Source organism: Trachurus trachurus (assembly GCF_905171665.1).
Source record: "Trachurus trachurus genome assembly, chromosome: 17".
NCBI classification, from domain to species: Eukaryota; Metazoa; Chordata; class Actinopteri; order Carangiformes; family Carangidae; genus Trachurus; species Trachurus trachurus.
In genome coordinates, this window is record NC_139900.1 from 24,982,436 (window position 1) to 25,008,627 (window position 26,192).

The window sequence follows — 26,192 nt, forward strand, 5'->3', positions numbered from 1 at the left end:
ACCGCTCCGTCGCTCAGCTGTAGCCGCTCGTCAATTTGGCACAGAGCCCACAGACTCGCATTTTCGCTTTGATGACATCATGCCCACTGCCATGTGTCTCTGTTTACACCGGCACCACCGGCATTACGGCAGCCAATCAGCGCTGAGCGACGAGCGACTGACGACCGGAGAGTTTGGGATTTCTCATCTCGAGCGACTGGAGCGACTTGAGCGAAAAAACGCTCCGACGCTCCGTCGCTGTCGCTCTGAGCCCCAGTGTTTTTTCGCCTGGGCGATAAAACGCCCCATCGCTCGTTTGCATTCACTTAACATGTAAACTCATCGCTCGTTCGAAAAACAAAAGGTCCGGTGTGAACGCAGCTTAACGGTTCGAATGAGCTGTCAATCACTCGAATCAACCAATCCGCTGCAGAGATAGAGCCAGACGTAAGTGCAGCTTTACACAGAGGGACATGGAGGGCCTAGAAAGTAGTTGTTATTTAGTCCCGGTTGATTCTTTCTCAGTTAGTAAATTGTGTGAAAAAAAACAAAAAAAAAACAATGGTTTATAGTGGCAGGTGGTTCCAAGCTGTGACAAAAATTGACATTTTGGAAAGCCTGCCTGAATATTTTGTAGTAAAATCTCAATAATTTTGTCCTGCTTCACTTTATCAGAATCAACCACTGCAGAGATAATGTTCATACATTATACATACATTATTTTTTAAATAATTGGCATAGTTGCCCCTATTTATATACTTCTAATCTTTGTGACTGGAGACTATTTCTCCTTAAAAAATGTCTTTGTAAAAATATATGTTTTTTTTTTTTTTTTTTCTCATATCATGTAATACTTTATGACGTTTATATGTTAATTGAGTGTTGTCACCCCCTTGACAGGAGCTTCTTCTGACTGGTGTATTTTCTGTCTGTCTGTCTGTCTGTCTGTCTGTCTGTCTGTCTGTCTGTCTGTCTAACTCATGAGTCATTTTGTGACATTTGTGTAACAATTGGAAAAGGTAATTAATATTTTAACAGAGTGATGGCGGTGCTGTCAGTTATTACAGTAATGCCATTCAAAGCAAAGATGTAGCTTCTGTCATCAGAAAAAGCTGAATTGTTTCACCCAGTTTGTGTCTTTGAAGAAGCAGCATAGAGCAACCTTCAGAGTGGAGGAACAAAGAGCATGTGAGATTGGAGTGAACTCCCACACTTCCTCCACGTGTCTGGTATTCTGCTGTAAGGAGGCAAAATCAATTTGTCTATGTCAGAATAGCTAAGAAAGGAAGATTTTTTGCCATCTCGCTGCTCAAACGACAATTACAGTATGGAGCATTTGGATCATACTCACTGTTTATTGTGTCAGTGCACAGCAAGGGCTTAATTTACAGTGGAAGATCACAGAGAAATTCCCTGGGTACATCTGATTTGGCAGTGTTTCTATTGACAGAGCTACAAGTCTCAGCAGAGCTGCCTTTAATGGCATCAAAGAGAAAAGGCAAGAGATTAGGAGAGAGGGAGGATAAGGAGGGGAAGTGGAAAAGTAAAGAGAAAAATTTAATATTCTGTACAAGCGCAGAATACAGCAGAGCAGCTCTTTTGATCTGCAAACATTTCCCTGTGATCATGTGTTTCAATGCTGCAGGTGTTGAAGAAACAACTGCTGATGTTGCTTACAAGGCAACTCCATTCAATGATTAGTGAACTGATGCTTTACACCTGCAAATACAGACGCTGTCCTTCCACAGTTACATCCTACAGAAAAAAAACAACTTGGTGAAGTCAGGATCAAGACTGTGGATGGTTCCACAGCATTAAGCAAACAAGTGAAAAATATATGTCCTTTTTCACCCACTGATCTTACAACCAGGAGCATGACATCAACTCAAAGCCAGTGTTGCTAATGTTGCTTTGTGCATCGTGGAATTGTGAATGTACTGTAAGATGCCTCTGCTAACCAGCTGTTGTATTAATTTAAAAGACTGTCCTCCTGTCACAAACAAACCCATAAGTTGTCTGTGCACCAGCTAATAAATGAGCCATAGTTATGCTTTGTTGCTTTGGTGTTTAGATTAGATTAGATTAGATAAAACTTTATTCATCCCGAAGGAAATTATTCTGCCAGGTCGCTCCAGAGAAAAATAGAAAATAAATAGGATACAAGGAGGAAAATATATGACAAAATATATCCTGCAATGTCTAGACAATATACACAACAAAGAAGCAACCTAGATATAAGTTAAAAGTTAAATACAGTGCAACATTAATTTAAAAAGTGCTGTAGTACAAAGTCCAAAAAACACAATCTAAGAATTAGATATGTTATTGTGTATGTTTTATGTTCTATGTTCCTCTCCCAGCAAAGGGTGAGGAATTGTACAGTCTGATTGCCACAGGGAGGAAAGACCTCCTGTGGCGTTCTGTAGTGCACTTGGGTGGTCGCAGTCTCTGGCTGAAGGAGCTCTGGCAGGATGCCAGTGTGGCATGCAGAGGGTGAGAGGTGTTGTCCATGATGTTTAGCAGCTTCGTCAACATCCTCCGCTCAGCCACCTCCACCACAGACTCCAGCTCTACTCCCAGGACAGAACCAGCTTTCCTGATGAGCTTGTTGAGCCTGTTGACGTCGGCTGCCTTCAACCTGCTTCCCCAGCAAACCACAGCATAAAAAAAGACACTTGCAACCACTGAGTTGTAGAACATCTGCAGCATAGTGCTGCAGACGTTAAATGACCTGAGCCTCCTAAGAAAATAAAGTCGGCTCTGGCCCTTTTTGTGAACAGTGTCTGTATTCTTGGACCAGTCCAGTTTGTTGTCGATGTGGATGCCCAGATATTTATAACTGTCCACAATGTCGACTTCCACCCCGTTGATGATGACTGGGATGGGACTGGTCCTGCCCCTCCTAAAATCCACCACCAGCTCCTTAGTTTTGGTGGTATTGAGCTGGAGATGGTTCTGACCACACCATTCGACAAACCTGTCCACTACACTTCTATACTCCGACTCCTGGCCCCTGCTGATACAGCCAACAATGGCAGAGTCATCTGAAAACTTCTGCAGATGGCAAGACTGTGAGCAGAACCGGAAGTCGGAGGTATAGAGAGTGAACATCACAGGAGCAGTTATTTATTAGTTAGTTATACAACATCCATGCCTATTCTTTGTTATTATTGTAAACATGATCACAAACATTCATTGTCTAAGGTTGAGAAAGTGCCAAATCACAATCATTTCTGTGGTCATATCATTTCCATGGCAACAGAGGTAGGTATGCCATATCTACTGGGATAACTATGAAAGCCTGGTACGCATGCCACCAAACAGGCAGTACTTCAATAAATGCTCCTGAGGTTTTATTGTGGGGTTAAAAAAACAGGCTGTGGTCTTGTAATTGAATAAGTTGATACTACTGTACAGTATGTATTTATGAAATGAAAAACTGATTGCTGCATAGAACACGCAGGACCAGCCCACGCTGCTACCTGACTATCAATAACGTAAGGCGTGATTTGCCCAATCACACTTGATAACAGACTGACTTTGTGCATTTGTTTTGATGCTGCATGTGTTGGTGAGAGCCAGATTCAGTGAAGCTGCATGTGCTGGTGGAGCTGACTGGTCATTTAGAAGAGGCTCAGCTTTGGTTGCACTTATACTCCACTGACACGACAGCAACAAGCCTCTTTTGTCAGTTCCTCCATCTGCTCCATGTTACTGCATGTTGTGGTCACTTTCTGAGATTTGTGAGGCTGCCATACTGTGTAATGTTTGATTGGTTTCTTGGTTACGCTGCTGCTTAAGTCTGACGTGAGCGGAAGGAGCGGGGCAGTGTGGGAAAAAGCCAACAGCATTAACATGATCCATACAGGATATCCGGATCTATATTCCACATTAATGTAAGATATCAATGGGTTCTAAGTCCTGAGCAGAAACAAAAGGAGAGCCAGGATTGTCTTTCACCATGTGTGTGCATGTGGAACTGTTTATTCTTCCATTACAATGACAAAAACGTTCCCTGCTTACCCTTCACTTGAAATTAACAGAGATAACTGGCTCAAAGGAATATGTTGAATAAATCTTTGACAATCCCGAGAATGAAAATGTCAGTTGTGGCCAGTTTTCCCTTTATAGTACCTTCAAATTTGTCAAAAAGGCTGACTTTGCAGCGGACATGGAAAACACATGAAGCCATGTTTGTCTGGCTAAACTGGCCGCACTTCTATTCATTTGTCCCTCTTTTGCAATCTAAATAATTGTTTAAAACAGAAGGAGGTCAGGAAATGCATTGAAAGCTTAGACGTAATTGGTTTCTCTTTGCAGCAGCTTTGTGTTACTTCTTTTATTGGATAAAACAAGTTTTTCTTCTCAGAAATTCAGAACAGGAATTTTCACTTTAATATTAATGCACTAAATTGATATTTGCAAGTAGCATCCTCCATGTGGCCTTTTGTTTGTCATACTTTCTCTAATATCCAATTTTTCTTACTCCTCACAAATCCTCTTGGGGGATAATAAGACTCTAATTCCATTTGCTGGTTTCCCTTCCTTCACCTTTTGGCTCTTTTGCTCTCATGTGAAGTGCTTCAAAGATTAAAAAGGTCCTCTTTGCTTTATTTAACAGAGCAGACAATAAAAAGGCAGCACCCCATTTGAAACCTTGGAAAGAACTACATTTTTGTAAGGAAACATCAAACCTACTTCAGAACAAATCAGTGAAACTCTGAGGAGATGTACAGTAAGACATAAAATAAAGAGTGCACACAACAAGTTGTAGGCTGTTGGGAGAGCTGAGGAGCTCACAGGAAATGCTGAACACTGAAAGCTTTACTCCACTTACAATGTTCTCCTCTGTTGTAAACTCTGATGAGTCTGTTATATAGACAGACATGTGTATCAGTTTTGATGTTACTGTACACCTCCCATCCACAGCAGCTGGGATAGATGAAGGTCGTCACTCTAAGATCGATCGAGATGATGATGATGATGATGATTAAAGGTATAATGTGTAGGAATTCCCTCCATCTAGCGGTGTGGTTGCATATCGGAACGTATTCTTGATGTTGCATTCACGTGAAATGGGGCAGACCTCAGACAGACAACAGACGCTGCATGTAACAGGATAAACAAGCGTCTATGTAAACAAGTGGTCCGTCAGCACGAGACAAAACAATACAGGCGTGACAATATGTTGTCATGGTGATGTCATATTGTTTACCTGACCCACGTTTTACCGTATTTCTCGCGTCGAGTCAAATGACATCCAGTTGGTTTGCCGACGGCGTCATTCAGGTGCCTGACTGCACCTGAATGCAACATCAGTGCCTCCGTCCTTCCTCACACTACACAGTGGTGACAGTTTTAACAGGCGCTACCTGGAAAACGTTCTCCACGAGCCGACAGCTCCGCTGAGTTTCTGTGGTTACCTACGGTCACGCTGCCACTGAACGTAAAAAATGGCGATGCAACATGGCAGCCTCGGTTCGGTGCGTCGCCCACTTATGTATTTGTAACGACTCATTCTAAGGTACGAGAAAGCTTTCATTTGTATGCGGGTGTGATTGGACTTCAGTGAAATATGTATTTATGAAAGCAATATTTGATTTTTGCTAATAAAAAGCCAAATAAGTTACATACTGGGGCTTTAAGGTTTGGGAGCAATACAAGTTGGGAGACAGGTTACTGTCCACTGTGATGGGTGTCCATGTCTGACAGACACATGGTTGTAGGCACAGATGTCAGGTCTCAGTTTATTTGGATTAAGTAGCTTAGTTGTAATCACTGTTTGCAAGCATCTTTAAAAGGAATTAGTTAAATCAAAATCAGGGCTGCAGCTGCATGGTGCTTCCCACAACAACATTATACAACATTTCCGTGAGGTGTAGTTGTCACAGCCTGCATATGTGAGGTGGTAAGTCAGGTAGGTGATATATCATTCTTTTAATCACTTTTCCCCTGTGGTCGGCTGAGTAATTTTCACTCTGGATGGAAGATCCGATATAGGTCAACCTCTGGCCTGTCCAAGCAGTTGGATGAACTCCAAAATTGAATATAATCCTCCACTCTGATTCAGAGTGAGTTATGAGCTGGCTGGTGTTAGAGTGAAAACACACTTCCATTTCATGACCTGCTTATTTGATCATCTGCAAGCCCTTACAGTCATTTCCCTACATGCTCCACACCTACATGTCAATAAAAGCATCTCTGACATGCTGTAGGAAATTATTCAGTACATATTTTTTTAGACACAAGAATAGGTGTGAAGTAACTCTACCTTACTCTTTTATGTGAACCCATCACACATATAATCTTCTATCATGTTATTGTTTCATTGTATCTTTTGTTAGAATGTGAATGATGTGTTGATGTGAATGTCTATTTAATGTTGTATCTTGAATGCCCCAAGCACTTGCCTTGTACTGTATAAATCACATACTGTATATAAAATACCAAGTGTTTTTTTTTTTTTTTGTTACAAGCACATGAGTCTTTATTTTTACACTCTCTAACAACTTATATCAGTGTTTCCTAAAATAGGCCTACTGCCACTACAGTTCCATGTGTACTGGACCTCTGTTGACATGGTTACCATCATAAACAAACTGTATTGGCATACCAATTGCTGCCAGGGTCACAACAATTATGGTCATGGCTTCATTAGGTAGGAGGGTGTGTGTGATAGGCCAAGCAAACCTCTCTGTTTGGTCAGGCCTCGTCACTGACTGTCACCTTTAATTTGAAATCCAGTGGTGACAGTAGCCCAACACATCAAAATTCTTTGGGCGCCAGTTCAGACAGGAAAGCATGTTGTGTCATATGTTGCCACTCTGAATGCTGCATATCACTGGAAGCAGACCCGCTCCTCCAAAAGGTAACAAAGTCCGTCCAACTTGAAGTGGTCAGAGGGTTTGAGGAGGCAGGGCATGAAGGCATCAAATCCTACTACCTGTTCAGTGCAGCCTCCCAGCTGACACACCATCCACTAAGCCCCTGCCCAGGATAGACCATCCACTGAATAGTAATATTAATATCCTGTCAGTGTAAAAAAAAAAAAAAAACTACTACATAAAGATATTACAAATGTTACCAACTTTATTATACACTGTATAATATGGTATAATGATATGACAGTGGTGGTGGTATTGTGACAATTTATGTTTTATTTATGGAATATAATCATTCATTCATTTTCTGCTTATATAATAATGAATAATCAAAGGTAGGTAAAGATTTAGGCTATTTTTCTCTTGTGAGAGTGTGTATGTGTGTGTGTGTGTGTGTGTGTGTGTGTACACATGTGTGAATGACTTCTTGTGTAAGATTGCAGAGAAAAGTACAGAGGGGATGAGAGTATGCGATGGAAGCATGAGATGGAGTCGGGGACAAGGGGGAGGAGACAGATGAGAGACAGGAAGAAGCAAAATAGTCTCGTAAGAAAGGATAGGGGGTAACATTGTTTTAGATCCCCAGCATGCCCCGGGGGCCAAGACCTCCAGGGTGGGAGGAGGGCGGGACTGGAGGGGTATCAATTAATTAATCATTCTTTCTCTTTTCTTTTCTTTTTCCCTTCCTTCCCTGATTTGGGTTTATTTTGTTTGTTTTATTCTTAAAATATTGGATTAGTTTTAATTATTCTTACCTCTCTCCATCACATTAATTATTGCGTACTTTGGGCTGCCACCAGACCCGAGGGAGGTGGCCAGTCCGTTGTAAGTCGGTTCCTTTTAGAGTGGAACCCACCCCTACGGGAGGGTTCCACTCAGGTTGGTCCGAAGGGCAGTTTTATGATTGGAGAGGGTTACGATCATGTTCATGTCTTGTCCAAAAACAGTCATATCCGTCAATCTTCCCCCCAGTCCCCCAGCCTACCCATCCCTGGAGCCCCTCAGCTCCCGTGGGCAGCCGAGATGGTCCCCCACCTCTGACTAATTCTAAACATGTTCCATAATAATCATATGATATACATTCTTATATAACTTCACAATTATATTTTCAAAAACATACAGGCACATGATGATCTACTGTGGACGCGAGCAACAGACTGCACCCCCACCCCATACAATATTAAAACTGACCTGTCAATCATATTCCTTCATCCTTGTTCTGATTTACTCCCCCTCCTTTTCTCTTCCTCCTCTCACAGCATGCTGGGAGTTTTGGTGTGTGAGTGGCTGTGGTGTGCGTGCAGTTGCTGAGAGACTTTGAAACATCTGGACTGTCTGTTTTCTTGATGTTTCAGTCTTCAGCTCATGAGCCAGTAAGATAAGTTCACTGATTTACTAAGATTGCAAATTAAGAGTTCATTTGCAAAAGCAGATCAAATTCAAACAATTTCTTGATTATTATTTACACCAACTGAAATCAGTCAAACCAAAGTTGACTGGCTTTGACCAAGGAGATGAGACATAACAAAACAGACGTAGCTCAAAAAAATAAAGCTTTATTGAAAACAACACTATATGCAAAGAATAATTCAAAAGCATCAGCTCATCTTTTTCAAAATGGCACTTATCTGCTTTTGCAAATGAACTCTTCAAATATTGAATGTTAAATTGCATGGTGGACATTTGAATGTTGGGTTGGTGTACATCTTAATGCGATCTATTATGAGCAATTATCACATGCGAACTGTAGTATTTCAATGAGGGTGTGCTCCTGTGTCAGGAGCTTCCACCTGTTTGAACTGCTGCCAGGTCACACAGGTGGAAGCTTACTTCATCCCTGTTGTGGATAAGTTTGTTATCTGGGTTTTAAAGTTAAAGAAACAAAAAATGCAAAAATTAAGGAAAGCAAAAAAGATTTTTATCAACAAAAAAAAAAGGCACTGGCCAACCTCACGAAAGAGGGGCCGGGAAAGGCGCCCTTTGTGATTTTTAACACATAAATTAAACATTCTGGTGAGACTCTGACACTCTGAGGGAAAAGACAACATTGCTTCAGATTAAAGCAGATTTAGTACTGACTGAGGTTCCTATGAAACTTAAACTGAACTCAGAACTGGTCTAGGGGAGCTGTGGCTGGAGAGCAAAAACAAAACTCATTTGTTAAATCTTTTGGCCTGGACCAGCCGTTTCCTCTCCTTCACCATGGGACTCTGTCAGGCCACACTTTCTTCTTCCACCACTTCTGCCCTATTCTCATCTCTACCTTGATAGCTGTAGCTACTGTCAGATATTACATATGAAAAGAGGTTCACATGCTCTTTCCCTTTTGTCATCCATCCCTGTGAGTGGGTCTTAGTCTCAATATAACAATTTAACTTATTGTTGATACTTTAGACCAGGTTGTAGTGCTGACAACATTATTATACCATTTCTGTAAATCACTGTGTCATCCTATCCAGTTGTTTTCCGTCCAACAACATGAGCACCCATGGCTCTCTCCTCTTGTTAGTTTCTCCATGTTCTCCAGAGCTATTGAGTGTGAACTGCCATCTTATGAAATTATCAGACACTGAAGGCAGCACCTTTGCTGAGGGAGCCAACACTGCAGGAGGTTCAGCACATGAAAAGAGACAGGCTGGGGTGAGTTAGTGTGCTGACTTCAGTAGAAGAAAAGACACAAGAGCTAACTTTGATGTTGGTTTCCACCTCTGGAGACAGCTGTTGGTAAGTAAAGAGATGACTTTTTTTTGTTGTAATTATTTTTATTCCCAATTGTATCACTTACAGAAAAAAATAAGACAAACAGTTCACAAAGACACAAACCCCAATCCCACACCCTACCTCACCCCCCACCAGACAGCACAGAGTAAGGGTAAATTGATTCTAAAGGATCATTTGGAAGCCATATGCCATACAATAATACATACAATCACATTCAGCCAATAGAAGCCTCAATTTGTGGGATTGTTTTCATCAGGTCCCCTTATATTGGAAAAATTGTCAGGCGTTCAAAAAACTGAACTGAACCCACAATGCAGATCAAGGGAAATTTATTCAAACAAAGGTTCAAAAAAAGTTGAAACAAAAGGTGTCCGATGACAGGGCTGGGCGAGGCAGGGCTGGGGGCAGGCAAATGGCAGGGCTGGAGGAGAAAACACAAAAACAGGTGAGCTAAGGCAAGAACAGAGCTGGAGTCAAAAAATGCTTTGATCACAAAGTCAAGGAGCCGAGTAGCGTTACCACGAGGGTGAAACAACGAACTGGCGATGAGTGGAGGGAGAGACCGGCTTATGACTGCAGTGGAGATCAGGGAATCAGGTAGATGAGCAGCAGGTGTGCAGAGGGTGGATGCAGTAGGTCCTGGAAGGCCCCGCCCAGCCCTGGGGGAAAGAAAACGTGGACACAGAGCAGAGGAGAACTGGATCCAGACAGGATCCTGACAAAAATGCTCTGATTTTCCCCTCACACTATAGCCTACATAGAATTTCATTCCATCATTGTTTCAAGGATGGTGTTGTGGATTTCCAGTTTGTTAAAATGCATTAAAGAAAATGAAGTTTGATGCTGAAGCATTTCCTTTACACTGGTAAGTGTACAGCTACTAACACGTTAGCTGTGTTTCCACTGCAAGGGAGGGGGTAGGAACCTTTGACCCGTCTTCTTACCCGCCACTCCACTGCAGACCTCTCGTGGCAACGAGCAACAATTTTGATCATTGTGCAATCATTGTGCAGCTTTTTTTTTCTTTTTACTATTCTTGGTGTTGTTGTTTTTCCGGTACGACCGGCAGTATAGACGCTTTCTAATTAAGCTGGGTTTTTAATTGCTGTTTCAAACACCGCGTAATCGTGCAATCACGTATTTATCAAGCGTTTTATTCACCACTACTACTCTGATACGTCTTTATTGACTAATAATTCTCTCTTTTTTGGACCATGGAGATGCTTTTTAAATGACGCTTGGTTTTAAAAATGACGCTATTTCGGGGATTTCTCTTGGCCAATCAGCACAGGGTAGCCTAAATCTGAAGCCCCACCTGGGAGTTTTTCGGGGCCGATCTGAGTACCTACCCTGAGGCAGGGACTCCTTTTGGCCCTGTTGAAGTTCCTGTAGACGCCCCTTTTGGGTAGTTGCTGCAGTGGAGACACGCACCAATGGCCCGGCCCCCTAAAAATATCCTGAAGTTCCTGCACTGGAAACGCAGGAACTAGGTCCTGTAAGAACTGTGAATAGCTGAGCCTGACCAGTGTTGGGCAAGTTACATCCAAAATATAATACATAACATATTATTAGTTACTGTCATTTGAAAGTAATTAGTTACATTACAATATTACTGTCTCAGAATTGTAATGCGTTACACTACTTTTGTATTACTTTTGAGTTACTTTCGCCAAAATAACAACAGAAATATGACTGTAAAGCAGTGGTTCCCAACCTTTTCTGGCTTGTGACCCCTTTTTGACGTCACAAATTTCTTTTTAGAATGAAATTTTATTTGAATTTATACAAAGGAGCAAATAAACATATTGTTGATCTACGGTAAAGAAGAAACGTGGGAGAATATCTGAGAGAAAGTAAATGCGTTGATACCAGCTGTCAATCATCGGACCGGAGGTGCGCGCTACGGCACAGCGCTACGGCACAGCGCTACGGCGCAGAGCTAATGGTGCAGAGCTCGGGCCACACTCTGATTTAAAAGCCCGGGCGAGAGGGGATCAAAGACGGGGTGAAAGTAGAGGTGAGGTCTCGGTCTCGGACCTGGAGCTGAGCAGCCAGGTACTGGAGAGGGAGGTTACAGTAGGATCGCACCGTGGGCGCTGCACGGCTGCGTAACGGCGCAAACACACTGCTACAGCAGCTGGAGTGACCGAGACGCCAGGAAAAGCAGAGATGAAAGAACTTTTACCACGGCATTAACTAACTCACTCATGTTAGCGGCTCCAAGTCGACCTGTCTGGTAGATATGAATTATGCTTTCCTTTTGTTTTATGTGTTCTTTTTGTAAACGTGAGAAATTTTCTATTAGCCTATGTACTCTGCTACTGCTGCGCTGATCATCACCTCCTTTTCAGGAGGTACAACCTCCTGATCAGACGCGGACAGAAAATGCGTTGTAACGCGCGTTACTTAGATTGTAACGGGTAAAATATTACCGAAATTTTATTTGTAATGCGTTATATTACTGCGTTACAGCAAATAGTAATACATTACTGTAATTGCGTTACTTTTGTAGGGGACAGCTCTCCATTCCGACACACCTCCACTTCGACACCCCGCTGTTCCGAAATACCCCCACTTCGAAACACCGCTACTCCGACACCGCCCCCCCCCCCCCCCCCCTCCCCCCCGCAGCTGCCCCCCCCCCAGCCCCGCAGCTGTCCAAGGTGCTGAACCGCGTAACGTTGTTTACATTCTGCTTTGTGGCTTGTCTGTGAAACATGCGCTGCTCAGGGACTGGGCAGATCTGTCCCACTTGCTTTCTCCCCGACTCCGTTGTTGGAGATCTCCCACACAGCAATAGAAATACACTTTTTTTCTTTTTCTCCCCCCCTGCTCCGCTCGAGCGCGGCTGAACCCGGCTTGAGCTCACACGGGCGCGAGGCTGCTGCAGCCGCCGCTCGTGCTGACAGCTGACTGAGGGAGATGCTTTGGTTGGGTTTAGGCAATGAAGAAAGGAGTTGGTTAAGTTTAGTAAAAAGACCAGGTAGAGGCTAGACAGGCTAGAAGCATAATGAACATTATATGTCATTAATATGAAGTATTTGCTTGTTTTGCAGTTAATTATGCACATGATCCGTTTGACCCCAAAAAGGAAAAAAGGATCAATGCGCACTGGGGGTTTCCCCCAATAGCCTTTTCGGAGTAGCGGGGTCTTTAGAAAAAATAGAAAACCCCGCTATTACGATGAATGGAAGTCTATTGTCGGAAAGGCGGGGCTTCGGAAAGGCGGGGTGTAACCACTTTTGTAATGCGTTACTCCCAACACTGAGCCTGACACACCCAGTGCTCAGGGTTCCGTCATTTATCTGTTTAACTGCATAAGGTTTAGCTCCATCCAGAAAAAATCACTGATCTCTCCACCTTTCATGTGGAGCTGCCAGTGTGAGAAGTTACCCAGTTAAAAGAAAGTGACAGAAGGAAAGGTAGAAACCTACAGCAGATAATCTGCACAGAAGTTTCTTTAAGCTAACCACCACTGTTACCACCTGCCAAGTGCTCAACATGAGATCATGGAATGATCAAAATTGTGTTTCTCTACTTAAATCATTTACTGATATTCACAAAAAGAATGTGGGAAGCATGGAGCCAGCCCCATTCCAGTGTTTTTCATTCTTTTTAGATAGCAAGAAGCCAGCCCCTCTGCAGTCAACAACAAAAGCTGTTTCAAAATAAATAGCAGACTTCTGTGCTTTAAGGCTATGTAGGCAGTAGCTCACTGTGTGTGCATTCAAGTGCTGCCAGTCCAAGTCCGACAGAAACCCTTTATCAACCCGCTGCTTACACTCAAACCTTCCCCTCTTTTTTCCTCCCGCTCTTCTCTCATCTTTCATCCCATCTCTCCCTCCCTTTTTGTGCTGGTGTCCCTGCACTCAAGCCTCTGGATGAGAGCACTCTGGTGGGAAACAAAACATACAACAGGCTTTCATGAGCATCTGCCTATTTTTCTTTTCTCTGTTTTTCTTGTGCCCAACATTTAAAAAATGTTTGGCCGCTGACAAGGACTGGACCATCCCTATGTTTTGTCACTGCCTAACAACTAATCTGTAAAAACTGGAATCTTCTTTGACTTTGAGACGAAGTCTTGTGTGAGTGCATGTTGAACTGAGTGGAATTTTTTGTTTCAGTTGACACAGCTGAGGCTGTTTGACTGCTTAGACTCAGGATGATATAGCAGTATTACAGAAGAGGAAGTAATGTTGAATGTAACACTTGCACAGCTTGATTTGTAAAACCAAGGCTGCAGACTATTGTTTGTATTTGTTTTTTGATCATGATTTTGTTGATCTGCACATTACCTTGCTACTTTACTGACCTCAGGTCAACTGCATTAAATTTACTTTCATATTACAGAATGTATCTGTGCATGCATCATCATGCAACCATCATTTCCATCATGCGACCATTGTTTGTGGCAATCTAAGGTTGATAACTGTTAATTTAATAGTTAACAGAACACCTGTAAAACAGAGTGATACAATTTTTTTGTGACTCCACCATTTTAATTTTAAAGCTGGAGAAGTAAACACCTGCAATGTCTGCAAATATAAATAACCTGGGTATGTTGGACTTGCTTCTGGTGTGGTTTCTGCTGTTGTTCACTCTGAAGCTTTTCTGCTCAGCAGTTGTAAACTGACTGCAGCCTTTCAGCTCAAACTGCTCTGTCCACAATCTAATCTAATCTACACAAAGCTGTCTCTCACTGGATGCTTTTGTTGTATTGTATTGTTGGCTTCACACAGCCAACAGTACAACTGTACATGTAGGCTGCATTGGCAAAGCACCTCAGTCATCATTCAACCACTGATGCCTATAGAAACACCACCTTTTAGACACATCAAATCCAAATCCAGTCTGTATCCTTCATTGTTTCTCACCAGAAGCTGCCAGGAGCTGCGTCCATCAGGTCCTTGATGGAACAATCTGCAGTTATCCCACATTCTATGTTGTTCCATGCTGTATACAACATCTATTGCACGTCTGCCCATCCTGGGTGAAGGATTCCTCCTCTGTTGCTCACCCTGAGGTTTCTCCTGTTTTTTTTTTTAATTTTGGGGGGCTTTTTGCCTGTAATTGACAGGATAGTTGACAGAGACAGGACATGGGGAGGCAGAGAGAAAGACACACAGCAAATGGCCACCCAATGCGGGAGTTGAACCAGGGTCTGCTGCAGCGAGGACTGTAGCCTCTGCACATGTGGCGCCTGCTCAACCCACTGAGCTACACTGCGCCCCTTTCCTTGGGAGTTTTTCCTCAGTTGATGTGAGGGTCTAAGAGCAGAGGATGTTGTTATGATGATTATAATGATTTACAAACTGTTTGTAAAAATGTACTACACAAATAAACTTGCCCTGCCTCAGTAAAAAAAAAAAATATGTTGAGCTCATAAACTACAGCCGCTAGCATTTAAAGGGCAATCCTGACATTTCTCTAAATGCAGAGGAACTGTACATGCAATGTTCAACAGTTGAAAATATTCAAACACACACAGTTCACTGATATGTACCATGATCTGGGTGAATAATTCTGATTGTCTGCAGGGTGTCCATTAAAAAGTGATAATGGACACCCACAGACGATGATGATGATGACAGTTCTAAATTATTGCTCTGGCTCAAACGATAGTTGGTAACCATGGCCTCCGCGTCGTCCATTAATTCCTGATAACTGGACATCTCGTCGGGCATTATCCCTTACATAACAATTCATCACCTCAGGCAAACGTGTTCTATTCCACCGTGCTGGAAGCATTTTGTTGTCAGCTGTTGTCCTGCTTTGCATTCAAATGTAAAACACATTCTGGTTATCTATCTCGAAGGAAACAGACAAGGACACACTGACTGCAACAGACAAACTGAAACCATTTTTATTTGCAGGTACGATCTGTCTCTGAAGCTTGAGGATCCCTAATACTGGCACTGCTATTCAACACTCATCATCATCATCATCATCATCATCATCATCATCATCATCATCATCATCATCATCATCATCATCATCACTGTTGCTGTTATTATTAATAATACTGTTAATAACACACTGGTTTCTCTACCCTCTCATCTCTGATTGGCAGTGTTGGTTGTTCTGATTTGTAACATATGTTGACCTGACCTGCGAAGTGCCTTCAGATAATGCACTGTACTGTATGTTATGTAAATGAAGTTGGCTTCAATTGAACCCAGTCCTCCGATGGTTGCTTTGCCATGACATTACATGATGTCCAACTGTGCTTTCTTGTCTAGTGTTTGCTCTACTTGCTGTCACTCCTCATTTTCCAGTGATCATTTGAAAAAGAAAAAAATTGTAGTCATTCAAGAAGCTTCCTCCTTCAGCCACACTACAGAACCACGTGGCCACGTGTCCTGCTGGTTGGTGACTGTTGTTGGCAAAAGCCTCACACTCCAAAGAAAGGAAAAGCATCTGTCAATCATATGTGCAATTTCCTGATGTTCATTTTGACGGCATCCTTTTATTGACTTACAGAGTGACAACTTATGAAAGACGAGGAGAGAGCAAAAGAAAATCTGTACAGCACCAGCGCTGCTGACAGACTCAGACAGCTGCTTCTGTCGGTGTCGTATAAGCCAGACAGATTTAGAGCAGTGTGCGGGTCACTTGAGGAGAGCTGCACAAATCTATGATAGATCATTGGTTTCCATACATTTTGAAAAGTACACACATGGGCCAAAACATGATAAATGTTTAAAAAAACAACAACAACAACTTTGGATTAAACAGGGTGATCAGATATGCCATGTTTAACCAAGTCAAAATGTTGTGATGATAACCCTCAAACATTACAATTTGCCAGTTTGCTTGTTTGTCAAAATCTTAAGTCCGTTCTGATCCTTCAAACATTTATCTTTCATTTATAAAACGGAAAGGTGAAATCCGGCAATCTGATTGGTTGTTAGCCGTGGTATAATGAGCATATACGGCTACTATTCTAAAACCTCATCACAGCATAGGCTATCACTCCGCGTCAGGCACATATGACTGGTATGAATGGAAGTTGTTGTCATGTATCCATGACAATGGATTGTTGCAGTCAGAGCGATAGTAGCAAAAGACAGTTGATGTTTTTACGATGTTAAAAAATGGACAAAAGTAGTTGAATTCACATGTTTAAGGTTAACTTTCACCTCCGGGGAGGGTTAACAACGGTAGAGGGGACTGAGCAGTGACTTTCACCTGAAAAAAAAGTGGAGGAAAAGACAAGATTCAGAGCTAACTTGGAGCTAACGTCTGGAGAGGTGGGACTATTTTTTCCACAGTGAGGCTATTTTATTGGATAATATGTATTTCTGGTTAAATAAAACTACATGAAATTGATTGCGTATCCCTCTTTCATATTGCCTTTATTGGTAACCGTTTTATAAAAGCAATATATCACTCCAGTCCGTGGTATTATGCCACAGGAAAACACTCTCATCACTCAGCATTCTATTTTGATTTCACAGACTATTTATGTATTACATAAATTGTTCATTGTTGTTGTTTGTTTGTTAGAAAAGTACCCCTGAATCTGGGCTGACTATCTCTAGCCTATACACAGTGGAGGCATGTCCAACAAGGAGACGACCTTCGGGCAGACCCAGAATTCCCTGGGAACACCTGTGATCTCCCAGGAGAGGTGGGAGCCTTGCTAGGGAGAGGGACGCCTGGAGCGCTCTGCTTAACCTGCTGCCACCATTACTGGACATGTTGTAACGATGTGGAGACACAATTACGGCAGTGCCGTGACAGTTTTTGTGTTGTGTGTCTGTGTGTACTGTTTGTTTCTGTTTCTGTCCCCCCCCCCCCCCCCTTGCACCCTGTCACCTCAGCTAGATCTGCTCGTCTTCCACTCCACACCTGCCATGCTGCTGCAGTCTAGCCATCAGGTTTCCATCAGCTCATCACCCAGACTGCCTCCAGTCCCTGCCGGACCGTCACTCTGTACAAACGCTTTGTCACGGGAGAAGTCCTAGCCAAGCCTCAGCCTTTGAACCTGCACTACATCTGTTTACTATAGTCAGTTTGTCAATTAAACGTGTTTTCTTTTGTTCAGCTCCTGTCCTGTCTGGCTGCCAGCCCAACCATCTCCTCAAGCCCACCTGCTGCTATTTTCCCCCTGGATCCTCCAACCCATAATCCCCCTGGACCAATTAATTATGGATTTTATGTTGTTACCATTATTTTTATTATATTACATGATGTTATCCAGGACCTCCAGCATGCATCCCCCTCTAGGTCGAGGGAGAGTTCCTGCCTCAGGTGGAGGAGTTTAAGTATCTCTGGGTCTTGTTCACGAGTGAGGGAAGGATGGAGCGTGAGATTGACAAGCGGATTGGTGCAGCGGCCGCAGTAATGCGGTCGTTGTATTGGTCCGTCGTGGTGAAGAAGGAGCTGAGCCGAAAGGCAAAGCTCTCGATTTACCGGTCGATCTACGTTCCCACCCTCACCTATGGTCATGAACTCTGGGTCATGACCGAAAGAACAAGAAATGAGCTTCCTCCGCAGGGTGGCGGGGCGCTGCCTTAGAGATAGGGTGAGGAGCTCTGTCACCCGGGAGGAGCTCGGAGTAGAGCCACATCGAGAGGAGCCAGCTGAGGTGGCCCGAGCATCTGTATCGGATGCCCCCTGGACGCCTCCCCCGGGAGGTGTTCCGGGGAAGACCCAGGACACGCTGGAGTGACTATGCCACTCGGCTGACCTGGGAACGCCTTGGGATCCTCCCGGAAGAGTCCAGGACCCGGATGAAGTGGAAGACGATGGATGGATGGATGGATGGATACATGATGTTATTGGTTTAATTTTGTGTTTAAGTTGTAAGATATTGTTAATTATATGAATTATTTAATTTAGTCTATAATATTTTATTATCACTTTAAGTGTTTTGTTTTTTATAGATGTGTTGATGATGTAGTGGTTAAAAGGTTTTGATCACGGCTTCTCGGTACTGTATGCTGTTTGTTCCATATGCCCCTGTTTTAGTGGGGACCGGAAAAAGAGAGACACTCTGCCCTCGAGAGTGTTGTCTCGACATTGAACCTGACCTGTAAGTGAAGTGAATAAAGTCTTCCTGTCCTGCCGTAACGGTGCCTTCCATTTACCCCCTTATAACCTGCAACATCCACGGTCCTGGCACGCTACCTATCCAGAAACCAGACACATTATCATCGCTGTGGCACCTTCACACACACATACACACTGTTGACAGTGATGCTCATTTGTTACATTGAAATTAACCTTGTGGTCAGATCTTACTATACTGCTTCTAAATATACATTTCTGATAAATATCAAATAATGGTGGTCAGCAATTCAAAAATGTGATCATTGTTATGTCATTTAAAAAAAAAAACTGGTGTACATTTTTCTCTTTCTTTTTAGGTTATCAGCCTAATCAACTATTACAGTAACATGAAAATATAACCGGATGTGAACAAGTGGGTTAAGCCAAGTGGATGTGGACTGAGAGAAGAAATGTCAAGTTGCCCTGTGTCTCTGTGTCTCTGTATCTCTGTATCGTTTACCAAACCCCTGCCAAGTCACATTTTTTTGATGGAATATATGTTACATTTGAAGTTTTCATGAAACCTCTGTCAGGTACGTAGGGTCTGCTCATTGGTTCAGAACCACCTCCAGTGCTTTGCCCTGAGTGAATCATGATGGTGCCAGTGTTACTGTAGATTTGGATTAGCTGTCCCAAACACTAATTAATATTCTTTGTATCTACCAGTCAGATTATATTCAGATCTAACACCTGATGATGCAAAAACAGACTGTGAAGTAGCAAGAAGAAGTGCACAATCTTCTGATCGAGCAAGTCTCAAGTCAATGTATGATCTTGAATATTAGAATAGGTCAAATGGGCTATAGAGGCATGGTGAATCCATATCTGTGTACTCTGTGTGTGTGCTGTGTTGTTATCGCAACCAACATACAGAAGTCATTGAAAAACTCATTAAAGCAGTACTAAAGAACTTTCAGTTTTGGTTGAGTTTGGCGGCGCCAGTGGACCAAAGCGGTAGTGTTTTGCCTGAAAGAAGACTCCATTTCCCATGAGCACCAGCGCGTAGCACCGTAAACATCCTGATCTCCCGGTGCATGGAAATTAACAGAAGACTTCCAAACTAAGTTTCTGTTACCAGCGGATCATTTCACAGTAAACACACATACACAATCCGACGGAAAGGTGCCGCATGGCCTGTGTAGCCGATGTCATATCTGGCCCTCTGCGTTGTGTTTCTCACGGCCTGCCCTAGGTGGGGTTCGATCCCAGGACCTCCCGCACCGGAGGCGACGATGCTAACCTCTTCGCCAAGAGGTTGACAACCACTTGGCAGGTTGGTTAGCACATATTTTATGGGTGGAGTGAGTGCACATCCGTTACACTCACCCCCGCTGAACTCACTCCACCCAGGGCATCCGGGTCACGGCACCACTGTAGCCGATGTCATATCTGGCCCTCTGCGTTGTGTTTCTCACGGCCTGCCCTAGGTGGGGTTCGATCCCACGACCTCCCGCACCGGAGGCGACGATGCTAACCTCTTCGCCAAGAGGTTGACAACCACTTGACGGACTGGTTAGCACGTCCTTTATGGGTGGAGTGAGTGCACATCCGTTACACCTGCTCCCTCCTCATTGTGACTCACGAAAGTGAAAGTGAAACTTAAGTGAGAGCCGGGTTCCTGCCATGCTCCTCAAAGCTGCTTAGTGCCAGTGAAGGCGATACAGACCCCTCAGGCCATGACAGAGGTGTCATTCAACCTGTTGTAAGTCGATGTACCATCACAAAAGTTATGAAAATATTATATGAAGGTTGAAAAGTTACTTAGTGTTGGTTTAAAACTTTCCTTTGCCACCGGTCTCCTGCCATTAAAAAACAATAGGTCAGCCACTGTTTGTGTGTGTCCACAGCAGAGGAAATGCTTCCAACAGAAGGGAGCCTTTGTCTAGTCCTCACACACAAAATAACACATATTATATTGCAATGAGAGGAAAATGCACTGCATTTTGAAGAAAGCTAAATATTGAAAATATACTGACCATTACATTTTAGCTTAATTTTTCCGTTCAGGTTCAATGCTTTAAAGGGACATTGTGTAACTTCTTCTGTTTTGTATTCACGAAAATCAATTATTTCGTTTAAAGGTATGTTTTTCATTAATCAGTAATCCCCCCCATCAACAAAGTGAAGTGTTCCTTTCAGCTCTGAATTTGCCGTTCATATCATTCATATCTACATGGAGCGGGTAAGCTCGGTGCTGGCTGCCATGTCGTGTCGCCATGTTTTTACGTTCGGTGGCAGCGTGACGGTAGGAAACCACGGAAACTCAGCGGAGACACCGGAGCTGTCGGCTCAGGTCGAGGTGGCGTCTGTGAAAAGTCACCGCGGTAACGCAGTGAGGAGGAATGGAGCGTTACACTGATGCTGCATTCACGTGCAGTCGGGCAGACGGCCGTCGCTAACAAACCAGATGTCATTTTAGTCACAGAAGTCGAGAGAATTTTGAGCAATAGGACTGATGCGTGAATCTGAGCTGATGCTGAGTAGCTGCTGCTGTCTGCAGTGGAGAGGAAATGCTGCATCATTATCACCACCATATTTTCAAAGATGAAAGGAGACCCAGATAAGGAGGTCAGATGCCTGAGGGGTTTCCCTTCACCTCTGATAGAACACTGGGCCCCCAGTGCTGACAACGCACAGACTGCTTCCTTCCTCTGGCTGCCTCTCACACCGCCTGTTTCTGCAAACACACACACACAAAGTGAGAGAGAGAGAGAGAGACATCTCTGAAAGTTTCTTACATTCTTCTGTCAGACTCAATGCTGCAGTTATGTGCAATGAACTCCATTGTGTGTGAGCCTATAAGTATGTTCTTTTCAATTTGTGAAAAGATTCCATTCATCCAGTTAAAAGAGCACCAGTCATGCACACCAACAGTGTCATGCAGAGTTTAAACAGTTTTAATCATTTCTGTGGCTACTTTACTTTAGTCTCTCAGTATTCTAGTTATATTAGTATTTTACTATGTATCATTAAAGGGGACCTATTATGGAAATATCGTCCATTGAATGCTTTCAGGCCCAACACTGATGAGGAGACAGAGAGAGGGAATGACATGCAGCAAAGGGCCACCAGCGAAATTGATCTGAGGCCCTTTGCAGTGAGGACTATAGGCTCTGGACATGGGGCGTCTGCTCAACCCATGAGCTATTCAATGCCCCATTGACACTAATTCTTATCTAAATGTCTTATTGCAAGTGTGTACAGTACCGTGCAAAAGTTTTAGGCAGGTGTGAAAAAAAGTAAGAATGCTTATCCCTCATGCAGTACCATCAGGGAGGCGCCTGATTTGCCCCAGATTTTTCTCACGACCCCAAACATAAAGCCGGTGTAATTTTAGAACTATCTTTAGCATAAAGAGGAACAAGAAGTCCTGGAAGTGGTGGTGTGGCCCCACAGCTCACCCTGAGCTCAACACCATGGAGTCCGTCTGGGATTTCATGAAGAGACAGAAGAATAATAGCATTTTCTTCATTAGTGAAAACTAACTATTAACACTTACACAAGTATTCATCATTTTTTTCCACACCTGCCAAAAACCTTTGTACAGTACTGTATATTGCAACATTTTACTAAAACATATAAAATATTTTTCCCATTCAAGCCATTTTCAGCTATACTTTGTGTTGTATTATTATTATTATTATTATCAATCACCAGAGTGGAGGCTCCAAAACAACTTTACATATGTTTCCAAACTTAGCTCCAACATGCTTCAGTAATACATGTTGTGTATTTCAGGCTGACTAACTCAATGCTGAGTTCAAATGAAAAATTCCATCCACAAACCTTTTTCTTTTGTACTCCGACAGATTAAAAAAAAAAGAAAAAGAAAAATAGAATTACAGGATCTAAAACAGCGAAGATGTTGTTTCAGGAGGAAAAATGACCTTGGTCATGAATCATTGCTAAAAACACTGCACTGTCATTTTCCATTGCTCTGAGCACCACAAACAAAGTGCCACCCACCCATCGAGTGGTGGTTCATATTGTAAAACCTCTTCAAAGCACTGTGTGGTTACATTCTTTGTCATTCGGGCGAAACAAACTTTTACAGAGAATATTATACTTTAACATAAGCAAAATGCTCCATGATCACAATAAAGATTGTTTTTGACTCAAACAATATGAGCCCTTTTAATGCTGTGGTGACTCCAGCGTCGTCAGAGAATACCAGGGGATTATTCCTAGATAGAAATGTAAAGTCTGCTGTAAGTGGTGTGAGAGAGAGTAAGAGAGAGAGAGCGAGAGAGAGAGAGAGAGAGAGAGAAAGGGGGGGGGGGGGGGAGAGAGAAGACAAACTGTAGAGACAGAAACAGTAATGTGCCTATCCATCCCCTTGTGTGCAGTCAGGCTACTCTTATTGCATTACACATGTGAAAGAGCAGGAGTGTGTCTGCAATCCATCCTCAATTGGTTCACATCTGTTGACTTTGGAAATAGCTGATCTTAAATTTGATAGCCATTTCATGTGTGTGTGTGTGTGTGTGTGTGTGTGTGTGTGTGTGTGTGTGTGTGTGTGTGTGTGTGTGTGTGTGTGTGTGTGTGTGTGTGTGTGTGTGTGTGTGTGTGTGGCCCACTTGGGTGTGGGGTGAACTGTGGGGTGGGTGGGGGTAAATGCCAGAGGGTTGAAGCAGCAGGGGTAGAGAGCCCCAAGAGAGGAAGAAAGACCACTTACTTAGCTTGCAAGGGATGCTGGATGTCTGTCTGTGTGTGTGTCTGTGTGTGTGTGTGTGTGGCCTGTTTTAAAGCTTTCTGCAGTTTAGCTGTCCATCTGTTGCCTTGTATCTGACCTCAGGGCCCGGCTTCTCAAATAGACAGTTTCAGCAAACAGCCAGTGGGAATTGGGTTTGGACTATCACCACTCTTATTTGAGAACCTTGTGAGTTTAAGGCTGATGTGACTGTTTCATCATTCCTCACTTTCATCACTCTGCGACTTGTCGAGGTTGCTTGGACAAAACTGTATGTTTTCACAAATACTCAAGCTTATATTTTCATGCAAGCCTATATTACAGGCTGTTATAGATAAAAGATTGCTTTAACCACACTGGGCTGCAATTTTAATTGTGTTTGTACTACTGGTATAAATGACAATAAAGGCATTCATTCATTCATTCATTCATTCATTCATTCATTCATTCATTCATTCATCCCATATATAACATACAAGTCTTGTGATGTTCTTAATGTCAATAAAAACAGCCATGGATTTCTGTCATTACGTAATCTTGTCTGTTTATTACAGGCTTATTCTTCTGTGCCTTAGAGCTCCATTAAAAACTGACAAATGAGGCACACTCTTGCACTAAGTCTCTTTTTTACTTGCGAAAACCTCAGGCCCTCAGTCCAAAAACCTCAATTCTCTCTCCCATGGACATGTCAGCTATATCAACGACACATTTGTTAGCGAATTAAAAATGTTTTCACAATTGATATTGACTATACACAGACACAGATTTAGGATCATATCCAGGTTGTACAAGATCAGATCAGATCACTCTACATCTATTTCACCTATTTTTTTTTTTGATGTGCCCTACCATAACCCTTAACCATGACCAAATATATAATGATGAAGTCAAGGGTGAAGTTTATTGGCACATGTCAAATTTGTAAAAAAAAAAAAAAAAGGGAAAAAAAGGGAGAAACAAGTAAAAAGCATTATTTATCATAAGCAATTATGTGTGAGACTACCAAATCTCTATAAAATCACACAATCTACATTTTGTTACAGCTACAATGGGGTCCAGAAGTCACGTGCAGTCTGGCTGACTGGGGGTGGAGATGTGGAGTGTGTCAAAGACATTAATGTAGTAAAGGAAAATGACACCATGGGACGTGTTTTGGTCATAAAAATCATTAGGGACTTAAAAAATTTAAAAATGTAATTTTTGCATTATCTTCCCTTTTCCCATAGCCCAGGAGTGTCAAACCTTTTGTGAGGGTGATGTATAAGGCTGCAAAATAAACAATGAACATAAGATATCTGAACACAAACCCGTGACCTCTATCAATGTTCTATTCAATTTATTCTAATTTTATTTGTATAGCATCAAATCATAGCAAACATTATCTCAACAAATGGAAACAAATGCATGAATTGTTTTTTTTGTTTTTTTTTAGCATAGTGTTGCACAGATGGAAGAAGGCTGTCTTAGAGACTTTCATGTTTGAAGTAAAGGTCATGTCCTGGTCAAAAATGACACAGAGGTTAATTACTGCATTCTTAAGGCCTGTCAGTATTTGATGGAGCCTAAGCAGGGGTTATGTTTCACAAACTGAGGAAACAAGACCTGATGAAATTTGATAATCTCGTGATCTCAGGCGCACACAAATCATCAGTAATGGAATTGCCCACTGGCCTACGGTAGAAGAATCCAGAAGCTCTACGTATGAAGAGGCCAAGCTGGTGGAACAAGTAAGGCAAGCTTACTGTATCAAATTTGCAGGGTGAGAATTGTAGGGAAGGTGTCATTTCTAAGTATATTGGTCTCAGTTAGTGCTTGTTGTTGTAATGCAAACATCTACAGGCATCCTCCACCACTATTTCCCTTCATTCCTCTGATGATGACAGTCATTTCTTCCAATTGCAAAGGCACAGAGAATTCACATTGTGTTTTTCGATGAGTTGATGAGATCTGGTAGAAGGTAGGGGATACTGGCAGGTGGAGTTCTGTGTACAGACAGAGGTGGGATATATTTACCTTTGTGTTCTACCTGTGAGGAATCAAGATCACAGCTCATCACATCACACATTTGGATACAGTGAGGATTGTTTTCTCACTTTCCGATGATACATCCTTTTGTTCTTTTTTTCATAGAAATCTGTTATGTGTTTGGATGTCAGGTGAATACTCAAGCTATGCAGGCTTTACTGAACTGAAAGACCTTGTCAAATTGCACATTGCAAGAGAGAGAGAGAGATGACGGAACGAACACACTAACTATATACACGTTCTGAAAGTGTCTGGACCTCTGGTTATACTTAAACACATGAACTCCCAATGTCACTTGGATTTAAATACAGATGTTTAATTTACAGTGAAATACTGCAAATTAACTTGTTTTCAATCATTTTTTAAAGGGACAACAAAGAGTTTTGGAAAGCGAAGTGTTTTCACACTACATTTCCCATGAGCCTCTGTGCGCACTGTGAAATTCTTGGACCAGCGCAAGACGGATGAAAACTAAAACATTTGCCAAGAATGTTTTCATTGATCAAGAATGAAAGTCGGAGGTTTGAAGACAATCAGATACCGTCGTAGTTCCGACCATAAACGGCGAAAGTAGGAAATGCTGGGTGATCCGACTACTAAATAATAATAACAAAATAATTATAAAGACAAAACGATAGATTTATCGAAAATGGACCCATTAACACGTGTGGGTAACGTAGATTCATCCACATTATGAGACATTTTTATAACCAAATACAAACTCCTCGTTGTCCCTTTAATCAAGGCAAGGCAAGGCAATTTTATTTGTATAGGCCATTTTTGCAAACAGTTTGTCTCAAGGTCTTTACACAGCATCATAACAACATCCTCTGCCCTTAGAC